Raw genomic sequence first — 10,545 nt, forward strand, 5'->3', positions numbered from 1 at the left:
TGATTTCTCCCAAAATGAACCAGACCAGTGCCAGGGAACACGCTGAGGTCTGGAGGGAGCAGCAGAAGCAGCAGCAGCAGCAGCAGCAGAGGCCGAAACGTCAGAGTCAAACCCCGGCTCAGCGGCCGCGGCCTGAGCTGACAGGTGGATTATTTTTCGTCTCATTACTTGGGAATTGCTGCGAGAAATCATTTTAGCGCTGTCAGGCTTCCCAAAGAGCGTTGGTGGGCGGGAGGGGAAGGAGGATGGGGGTGGGGAGGTGGATAGTGGATGGTGGGGGACTTTGTTTCCCTAAAAATCTGAATTTTAAGCCCGTTTGGAGAAAACATCCACCTTCCGTGTGCAATTATGTGCGTCTGTGGGCGCCTGAGCGCCGCTGCGAGTAAATACACGCGCGCGAGTGGGCGGATGCGTGTTTGGGAGGGCGATGAGAAAGGAGGCGGGGGGGTGGGTAGGGAGGGAGGAGGAGGAGAGAGGGGGGGGGGGTCGTACTCATGTGAAATTCTCAGGTTGAGTGCGTCTGGGCGTGTTTGGCAGAGAGCGAGGCGGCTGAGCAGAAAGTGAATGAGAGGGGAAGGGCTGGTGGGGATGGCAGGATCGCTGCAGTGCAGGGGAGGGGCTGGTGGGGGGGAGCCTGACACGGAGGCAAATAGATTAGCCTACAACCTGTGCCCCGCCCCCCCAGACCCTCCTCCCCCACCCCACCGAGGATGCGACCGCGACTTGCTAACGCGGCCGGGAGAAGCGGAGCGATCCGTCAGTGATCCTCGGCCCCGCTGGACTCCAGTCAGCACACTCCATTTCCCCGCGTCAGCCGCCTGCCAATCAGAGCCTCGGGACCTCTGACCCCGCCCCCCACCCACCCACCCGCCACTGCCGCAGCCCGGAGGCCTGGCTGATAACGGCGACTCCGGGCTCGAGGCGCTGCAGAATACCGATGTGTCTCAGTCGACTGCGGTTTGAAGCACATCATCGTCTTCTTCTTCTTCTTCTTCTTCCTCAAGACTTTTTCACCCTCCTCCTCCTCCTGGAAGCCACATGTGTAGCGTTTGAACTCGACAACAACAACAACTCCATCTTCCTTTAATTTCATTGCGGAGGCAGCGCTCAGCGTATTATACGCATAATCAGGTAACGCGAGGCCGGTTATTGATGATCACAGGTCCTTTGAGTGCCACAGTGCTTCCCTTCACATAAAAAAAGAAAAGAAAAAAAAGATAAGTCCCTGAGCCACATCTGTCATGTTACCCGGACTCTGTGGACTCGAGGCACATGAAAGTCCACTGCCCGCACTGAGCCAGAAGAGAGTAATGGGCTTTAAATCATTTCTGACTGATCCTTTTACCAGCTATTATCATCAAAGGAAACTGTGTAGAACGTCATAATCCACTGGAAACGATTATGAATTCCTGCTCCTGTGTCAGCAGCAGCAGCAGCAGCAGCAGCAGCAGCAGCAGAGGCCGTCTGCTGCCACCGCTGATAGTCCGCGCCGTCCGTCTGCCCGGCGAGCTGATAAAACATAACAGCCTCCGAACGGGAAGCTGGCACTCAGCTGGACAACTGCACTGCACTGCTCCGCTCTGCTCTCAGCCACTTGTTTGAATAATTCAACAGAGACGCAGCCGTCAATAGTGGCTATCCATTATTTTGTTACGCCGCGACCGTTTACTGCGATGGATAGATATAGATAGATAGATAGATAGATAAATAGTCCACAAAGCAACTAAATGATTCTGTTTTTGCACTTGTAATTTCACTGCATCCTGACTCTGCTCTACAAGTCCTGCCTCTGACTTTGTACGGCCTCCACGTCGGAAAACCACTATGTTGATGTGACAGTTCTGGTCGACCAGACCACAAGATGAATTCCAGGTGGTCATCAGTGAAGTGATCATGAATCTGCCACCCAATTGTAATTCGGGCTGAAAGAGGCTTTTTTATTGGCCCATTTTGCAACAATCACTCCTTTAACAAACTTTCCTCTGCCGTAATGAAAATCAATTTATTTAAGCTTCCGATTTCGTTCTTAGTGAATAGTTTCCCTCTGTCTCTGTTTGTTTACGGTGTTTGGACGAGCTGCTGCTGCTGCTGCTGCTGACAAGAGGAGAAGGTGCAGCAGCGGTGCGGAGCCCACGGTGAGCGATGACTTCATGTCAGGAGCGTTATTTCAGTCGCGGCAACAAACACACGCACGCACAAAGACGAGGGGGCGGATTGTGAGTCGCAGGTGGAACTGTGTGCGTGCGTGCGTGCGTGCGTGTTTTTGTGTGTGGTCGCATTGTTCATAAGCGTCGCTGCCACCGCACAACACTGATGCGAAGTCGTGCGTCATTGGGAAAAAAAATAAACAAACAAACACACACACGCACGCACGCACACACACACACAATTAATTTTGCACTGCGATGAAGTTTTAACACTATTTTCAAAACAAAGCACGGCGCGCGCTCTGCGGAGCAGCAGCAGGAGCAGCAGCAGCGCCTCGAGCGCCTTCAAAGCACGTCAACCCCCCCTCTACTCTCACCTTTTCATCCGCGGCGATCCACGTGTTGTTCGGAGGACGCAAACACCCGCCCGCCTGCGTCCGGGCATCACAGGTGCTGGAGGAGGTGTGGCCCGGCGCGCGGGTGAAGACATCTCCCGGACTTTCTCATCCGGAGGAGCGGCGACCTCACACCGGAGCGTGAGTGACAATTAACGCGGCGCCTCCTCGAACCGATTCCCTCGGTCCTCCGTCAGAAGTGCGAGCGTCTCCCACCGCGGCTGCCCTCTCCTCCTCGAGAACCGAGAGAGAGAGAGAGAGAGAGAGAGAGAGATGTGGGCAACTCCAAAGCGAAGAGGAGGAGGAGGGGAAGGGGAGGAGGAGGCAACAGACTGGCAGAGAGGAGGAGAGAAGTCCGGCGCGCCTCACGCTGCGCGCAAAAACAAGGCTCCCCAACGGTAAAATGCGCGCCTCTGCTCTCGCTCTGTCTGACTTCTCTCTGTGATTTTTGTCTCCTTTTTTTTTCACGGCACCGAAGCTTTTAATGGCGCGGAACTGACGCTGAACTGCAGTCAGGAAGTACGTCAAGGAATCAGTTTATGGAACAATCTGATCAAAGAAACCAATGAATCCAAATCAAACACTACATTTAAGCGAATAATTAAAGCTAGTATGTTAATGAAATACAATTAAATATGTTAGTTGTGTTTAATTGTCATACCATTGTCATTTTTGTTGTTGTTTGTGTGGTTTTAACTGAATTGTATCTTGGAAATTGAAAAGGATGAAGATGTGACTGTCTGTGCTGGCTGGCAGCTATTTTGTTTTATGTATATATACATATATGTTTATGTTCTTTGTAAATTAATTTCTGGAGACAAAGGGGAAGATATAATAAGTTTAGTCTTCTCTCTGCTCCCTTTCATTCTAGACCGTTTGTATTTACATGAAATTGTTTTTATTTTCTTTTATAAAGAATGAAGTAAAGAACAAATAAATAAATACGAATGTAAATCAACTGTCCATATAAACATGTTGTTAGTTGTAAGAGTTGTTGGTTACCCTTAAACTTTTGACTTTAAACAATTTCATATCACTACTTGAGCGTGGCTATGCTTAATATGAGGTTTTGGTCGGCCCACTTGAACCCATCAGATTTCCAGTCCCAGTTTTCAGAAAGTCTGCGCTAAAACCAACAGCCCTGGAATTGAGGCCCCTTGCGATGTCACGTGGGGGCACAGACGCCTCCCTAAGGTTGATTGGACCAACCCCTTCCTGCCAGGCATTACCGCCGCCTTGGATCGTCCTCCACCAAAAACGCGCGGAAGGCTGTAAACAGAGGGCTAAACACGCTCTTTTCTGGGGAGGGGTAAACTGCCGCGCTGATTTCTTGCTCCACTGGTTTCCGAGACGACAAACCGGGATGTAAAGACGTGGATGATATGGGACATTTTTATTTTCTTTTTTTTTTTTTTTTTTAAAAAGGGCTGGAAAAGGTCGCTATGGCGCCCAGGACTGACATCCTGCATCGTTATTCGCGGCTCTCGCTGCACATAATTGGCGTCCCGGCCACAATCTCGCTGGTTTGATCTTTAATGACGGGGCTCGTATTATTGCAGCTGGGGGGGTGAAGGGGGGGTTGGTTGGTGGTGGAGAGGTTGGGGGGGGGGGGTTCATGGCATTGATGCCACCTCCTTTTCATGTGCAGCGGCGCAGTGTTGCACTCGGTATTCTGAGGCGTGCAGGGAGGAGACTGAGAGGATGAGAAAGAAGAAGTCGCGCAGCTGAAGTAACGGCAGGCGACGATGAGTGGGATGCCAGTGGGCACTGGGGGGGTGGGGGTTAATACCCTACGCGCCCACCGAACTGGGCAACGCACCCCTTCCTTCAATCCAGTCTTATTACCTTGCAGAGTTTTCCACTCCTTCAATGTTCTTCCTCGGTTGTCATCACCGTACCCCCCCCCCCCCCATTCCCCCCCTCTGCCGCCCCTCCGCCGCCCCCTGGCTGAGCACGGGCGTAATCACAACTGGCAAAATCCATTCGGGATGCCGGCCGCTCTCGAAGACCTCATCAGATACCCATCAATCAACTCCTCCCATCGGCGGCCGCCGCTCTCACGTTTGGAAGCTTGACCACGAGCCGGAGAGGAGAGAAGGTGTGTGAGTGTGTGAGTGTGTGAGCGCGCGTGCGTGCATGCGTGCGCGTGCCCCGAGGGCACGTCTTGCATTACAGATGGGCTGCGAGATCCAATTTGTTTGTGTTCAGATGACTCCAATTCCTTTGCCACAGAACATTAGGGCTGCAAATTAATATCCCTGGGCTCGGCAGCCCGACAGGAGACAAGGCGCGCTGGGGATAATGGCTGACGCATGGGGGAGAATTCTTTAAGCTCGTCTCTATATACACACACACACACCGCCGCCTCCTCATCCCCATCCTCCTGCATTCCTCCGTCGCGTCGCCAGTTCCATCCCTCACCTTTAAAGATCTTCTCCCCGATGAGCTTTGAGAGGGAGGCGCCGCTTCACCTGCTCACCGTCGTGCTCGGAGTTACAACGTCTCCGTCGCTCCTGGAATATAAATGAGAAATGATGTTTGACGGCGGGGGGGGGGGGGGAGACCCTCGGGTTGTTGTTGGAGGTGAGTTGTTGTGCATAGGCGCAAAAAATATAATCGTCACACAGACTTTCCATGCTCAGAAAAGGCCACTAGAATCCAAGATGGCGGCCCCGTCACTTCAATGAAGTCGCAGACGCCCAGAAAGTTTTTGACTTCGGCATTAATGGGCCCATAGAGCACGCGTGGTATTGTCACTTCCTGATGCCTCACTGTAACTCACGTGATCTCTTTGGCCAATCAGAACCATTCTGGAGAACGTCACTTACACGTTACACTCGCAGCACGTACGAGTAGTTTAAAAAAAAACAACTCTTGTGCTCTTCCTTGAATGCACCAAAGAAAATCACCATCATTTAGGAAATAATTCAAGTTTTTCCACAATCAACAACTAAACATCGACTTTCGGCGGGAAGTGAACATCTGGAGCAGCAGGCAAATAACAGAGGGCTAATAAAAGTTTACAAGGGATCTGGTGGTTTTTGGAATAATTCAATTTTGATCAATGCGTCAATGGGAGGGCAGGCCGCCAGCAAAGCAGGTGATGGCGTGTAAAAATCAAAACGCAGATTTGGTTAAAACAGAAGAGGGAAAAAGTTTTGCATCGCTGGAGCACGAGAGAAAAACCTGAGGCCTTGAAACACTGGAGGAAGGAAGAGTGACGGAAGGCCTTAATGGAGTTCAATTAGCGTGTACATGGTCTGAGCTGCGGAGAATGAGTGCAGAACGAGATTGTTTGAATTTTTACCCAAGCTGCTGCAAAATGTGCAAAGACCGAAAAAAAACTAAACAAAAACAAAGCCAAACGAAACAAGCGTCTCTGGAGCTCGGCATGATTCAGGCCCGCTGAAGGATGAGATCAATAGGTAAATAACTTCACTCATGTACATTCAGCCAGAACAGAGTCCCTGTGAGCCGCAGCCTGTTAGAGAAAGAGAGACGGAACTGGTGCTCGAGTGAAGTGTCTGAAGTCGGCCTTCTCGCTCTTTTGCTGCCTTCTTCTGATTTTTTTTAATTGTTCTTTCCTCCCCTCTCCTACCTTTGAGTCTGTGAAAGGAGTTGTCATTTAAACGGAATCCCGCTCCATCTCGAAGGTTGCACAGCACACTCTGGCAGGCAGGATTTCACAATCAGGACCAGGGAAGATCACAGTTTCTTTTGTTTTGGGTTGGTTTTTTTTTTAAAGCCGAGCGAAGCTTGAAATGAAAAATGTGAACAATGAAGCAGAGAAAAAAGAAATATATATATATACATGTATATATATATATATATATATATATATATATATGTGTATAGAAAATGGGAGAGCGAGGGTGCCCGTCCTTGTTGCTTTTCTCCAAAAAGGACTTTGAAGGTCTTTCAAGTGTTTGCTTCATGTCTGATTATGAGCAGAGCGGTCGGGGCTGATTGTTGTGGAAAAGCGCTGAGGCTGTGAAAACATTCTCCTGTTTGTACAGTATCTCCCCTCTACAGCTCCCACTTCAAATGTCGTTCCACGGCTTACCGGGCTGGATTTTTTTTAAAGCGCCGCCGCCCCACTAAAAGTCCACGTCGAGGTCTGATCCATACTCATGTTTTATACAAAGGTTTGATCCGTCAGGTTTTTCCCCGCCGAGCACCTTTAACGGATTGACGGACGGGAAGCCGTCGCAAGCACATCATCTTCCGAAGTCGAGTCTCCGCTGCACCACACGGACTACAGTCGAGCGGCTTTGCATGGTTAATCGCACCCAGATAAGACACCAGTTTATCACAAAGACAGAATAAATAACTTCAAAATTACCTTTTATGGGTACGGCAATGGAATGGAACATAGATGCCTGTATTTCCTTTGCATTAGAAAAATGATTATTTTATTAAAAGCCCCATATCACATTAATTTATATCCAGAAATACTTTAAGGGAATCTTTGCAAAATTTCAAACATCCATGGAAAACTGCATGTTTAGCCCTCTGTTGACAGCCTCCAGATATAATCGTCAATTTCTCAAAGTGATGCTTCGTTGTTGAAGGAGGCGGAGAGAACACTTATGATATTATTTGAAAAGTATAAAAATAGATTACATAATGAATCGTCGGTGAGGAAGGTCTTGATGAATGAATATTTATCTGGGTCATGAAATGTCAGTTTGCAGATATTGCGCTGCGCGGCCGAGCGATGTTAGCCGAAGCTTTTCAGGAGCTTTTCCCCGGCGTATGCTGCCAGGAGAAGAAAAACAAAAAGGATTTTTTCCCCCCCTAGTATTGCGCATGACCCCTGGGTCAAACACTACTTTATAATCTGGTGGGCACTCTTTACGAAGAATACAGAATACATACATTTTTGTTTTATCTCTATAAATCCCACCTTGAGAAGTTTCAGCAGAGTCATAATGTTGTTGAATAACATTTTAAGTCAGTCTGTGCATTTGGCACTGAGGGGACAGAGGTCTCACATGGTGTTGAAACAAACTGCAGTTTGGCTGAACAACGGTACATCCAAACTCTGTGCTTCCTCTGTGTCCACCATAGTGTTAATATTCATTCATTCATCTTCTATACCCACTTATTCCTATTCAGGGTCACGGGGGTCTGCTGGAGCCTATCCCAGCTGTCTTAGGACAAAGGCAAGGTGACACCCTGGACAAGTCGCCAGTTCATTGCAGCATAGTGTTAACATTTTTATTTTTTTTTTTTAACAGACAGTGAATGAATAACAGCTTTTGCACCGGGGGTCAATTTTGGCAATGTAACATTCTTCCACGTGAACGTAGACATTGTGCAATCCAGTGGAAAAGCTACTGATATTTTTCGCCCTTGCTTTCTTCTCCTGGGCTACACTATTGAGTTAACTCTGAAAAAAAAAAAAAGGACAAAGTGGCATTAACTCGTGCACACAGACCTGTAACTGAGATTAATCCTTTGCCACGGAGTCACTCGTCGGAGCGCGAGCGAACACGTTTCGCTTGGCCCCCGAAACCGCGCGAGCAGGTTCTTTTTCACTCCGTCGCGTGTTTTTCAGAGCGAGCTGTTTCCATGATGAGAGACTCGAGTAATCACCAGATCGGTTCATTTAGAGCAAGGATGGAAACTTCTCTGGCATTTAGTTCGCCTGACGGGTTCAAGGTGTCATGGGAGATAGCGGCAAATTAGGACAAATGAACAGTTGGCCGCTGGCGTGACAGAAAGGTGCAAAATGTCAGAGGCAAAAAAAAAAAAGGGAAAAAAATGAAGAGGTTGAGATGAAAGCGAGCGCTCGGATGTTCTCGCCGCTGTCACACATTATGACGTTCACTGCACCGGTTGCGTAAAAGGTTCAGTAGGTGATGTTGAGCTGGTGGAAATCTTTGCTAATGACACTACGAGATGAGACTCTGTCGCTAAAAGGATGGCGCTATTTTACAAAATTATAAATACATAAAAAGATCCTGGAAAAACTTTTTCTTTATAGGGAAGAAGAGAAGACGAGGCACCTTCTTACCTTCTGTCAGAATTCTCTGCCGCCAGTGAAGAGAAATTGCAGCCCAGGGGTGACGGGTGGCAGATGAAGCGTGTCGCTGTCCTGCGGTGAACAATGAGAACGCGTTCATTTGTCCTCAGAGGTCAGAGTCTCGGCCTGGTCTTCCTCTGCTGCTTTTCTGCTGGAGATGTGCAAAAGACACGGTAAACAAACAATCAGACATGACACACACGTCTCATTAAAATGTGCTGCCTCAGCCAGGAGGATGTTGGCTAGCTAGCTAACTAGCTAGAGGACGCTAACAACTTCTGCTTCGTCACCATTATGATATACACCACCAGTCAAAAGTTTGGACACACCTTCTCATGCATTTTTTTTTTTTTTTTTTATCTTTACAACTTTCTGCACTGCAGATAGATACTGAAGACATCAAATATATGAGCAAGACATAAAGTAATCATGCAGCAAAGAAAAACACGTTAAATAACTCTACATATGCTTTTTTTGAAAGGTGGCTATGTTGAAGAGTTATTTTACACTTTTATTGTTTCCTACATAATTCCATGTGTGTTCATATGTAGTATCGATGCCTTCAGTGAGAAACTGCAATGTCAACAGTCATGAGAATGAAAGAAAGTACATGAAGTTTATAGGGTGTGTCCAAACTTTTGACTTGTAGTGTATGTCGATGATCTCCTATTACAAATGTTTCAGAGTGAGCCTACTTTTGCAACCAAGATGTGTGTGGGTTATTTCAATAGACATCCACTCATGGGAAAGATTGGTTTGTAAAGCAATGACTCCTCCAGACCCATTTGCACCAGCGCAGGTTTGTACTGATTTGTGCCATTTTAGAAAATGTGGCTTAGAAAATACATTGCGGGTATTTGAGCTCAGAGAAGTGCTGACTTGCTTTTGAACTCTTGGCATACCCGAGGGACAACCAAAGTTCAACCAATGAAAAATAAGGCTGGATCGGATTAAATTCAAAATACAGAAGCCAAAAAAAAAAAATCCAGAGAGCTCATTCAACGTTGGCCTTCAGCCCATTACACCGGCTGCTGCCTCGGCTTCAGAGCCGCGGCACTGTTCAGTACAATGGGAGCACATCCCGGTGACGCTTTCGCTTCCTCTCCCTCTTTGATCAGGACCCTTTTTATCTCTCCTGCATCTCTGCCAGCCTTTCAATGTCCCATTAAGCACCACTATGCCTTTGATTTCCCACCACCTTGGAGCAACTCGCTGCGCCTTTTCTTGAGCCGCCAAATGTCTCCTTCCACTCAAAAAAAAAAGGGGTCATCGTGCCTGTGATTGATTGCACAGAATGACTATTCTACAGAAAGAGGTTTTATTGTTGCTGCTTTCCTTTTATTTTCATTTATTTTTTAAAGGTCTGCCATCTTCATCCAAGGGGAGATGAATAAAATACGTTGACATTCAAGTACTCACGAGCACAAGGGAACGTCAGGCTTTGAGAATGAGATGAGAGGAATTTGCATTTTTCACACGGCGAGGTATCGTGAAAAAAAGGCCCCCGTTGGACCGACGGGGCCTGATTCTAATATCCCCTGAGCACTCGGGCGAGCCTCCCGCTCCCGCCTCAGACTCCATCCCTCAGACGTGACGGTTTAACGCTTTAATGAGTGTCTGTGTGTCTCCGATTAAGCGGCTTCACTTTTGAAAAATCAGCGAGCGGCTCGTCTCACCGGCCGGAGGAACCGTGCGTCCACGTGCAGAGTCAAAGGGCACGGCTGACATTTTAATGCAGCTCCCCCAAATCCTCGACGCAGGACTTTTAGCTCCCGTTGCACCGCGGTCGTGTCCGCCGGCGCTCTAGGCCACGACTGCAGCGGCGTGGGTTTATTATTTATCATCATAAAATATATATGTATATGCGAGGAGGGAAGCTTCAGTTCATGTCTGACTCACCGTGCCGCCAACCAATAGGCAAAACGCTGATGGGACTGTGGATCTGAGAAAGTCAATTCAGGGCTTCGGCTTTGTT

At 48.1% G+C, this 10,545-nt stretch overlaps 1 protein-coding gene across 1 annotated transcript in view; it reads right to left on the reverse strand.

Annotated features, from left to right (window-relative positions):
- The window catches only part of syndig1l (synapse differentiation inducing 1-like), a 37,512-nt gene extending 28,798 nt beyond the window's left edge, over positions 1–8,714 (reverse strand). Inside the window, exons 1-2 of the mRNA XM_076044684.1 lie at positions 8,562–8,714; positions 2,525–2,776 (exon numbers count right to left, since the gene is read on the reverse strand). The gene's annotated coding sequence lies outside the window, so the exon portion shown is untranslated. The remainder of the gene's footprint in view (positions 1–2,524; positions 2,777–8,561) is intronic.
- Between the last annotated feature and the right edge of the window lie 1,831 nt (positions 8,715–10,545).

This window comes from Nelusetta ayraudi, unplaced genomic scaffold, assembly GCF_046127955.1.
Source record: "Nelusetta ayraudi isolate G7.1 ecotype Tasmania unplaced genomic scaffold, CSIRO-AGI_Nayr_v1 ptg000082l, whole genome shotgun sequence".
NCBI classification, from domain to species: domain Eukaryota; kingdom Metazoa; phylum Chordata; class Actinopteri; order Tetraodontiformes; family Monacanthidae; genus Nelusetta; species Nelusetta ayraudi.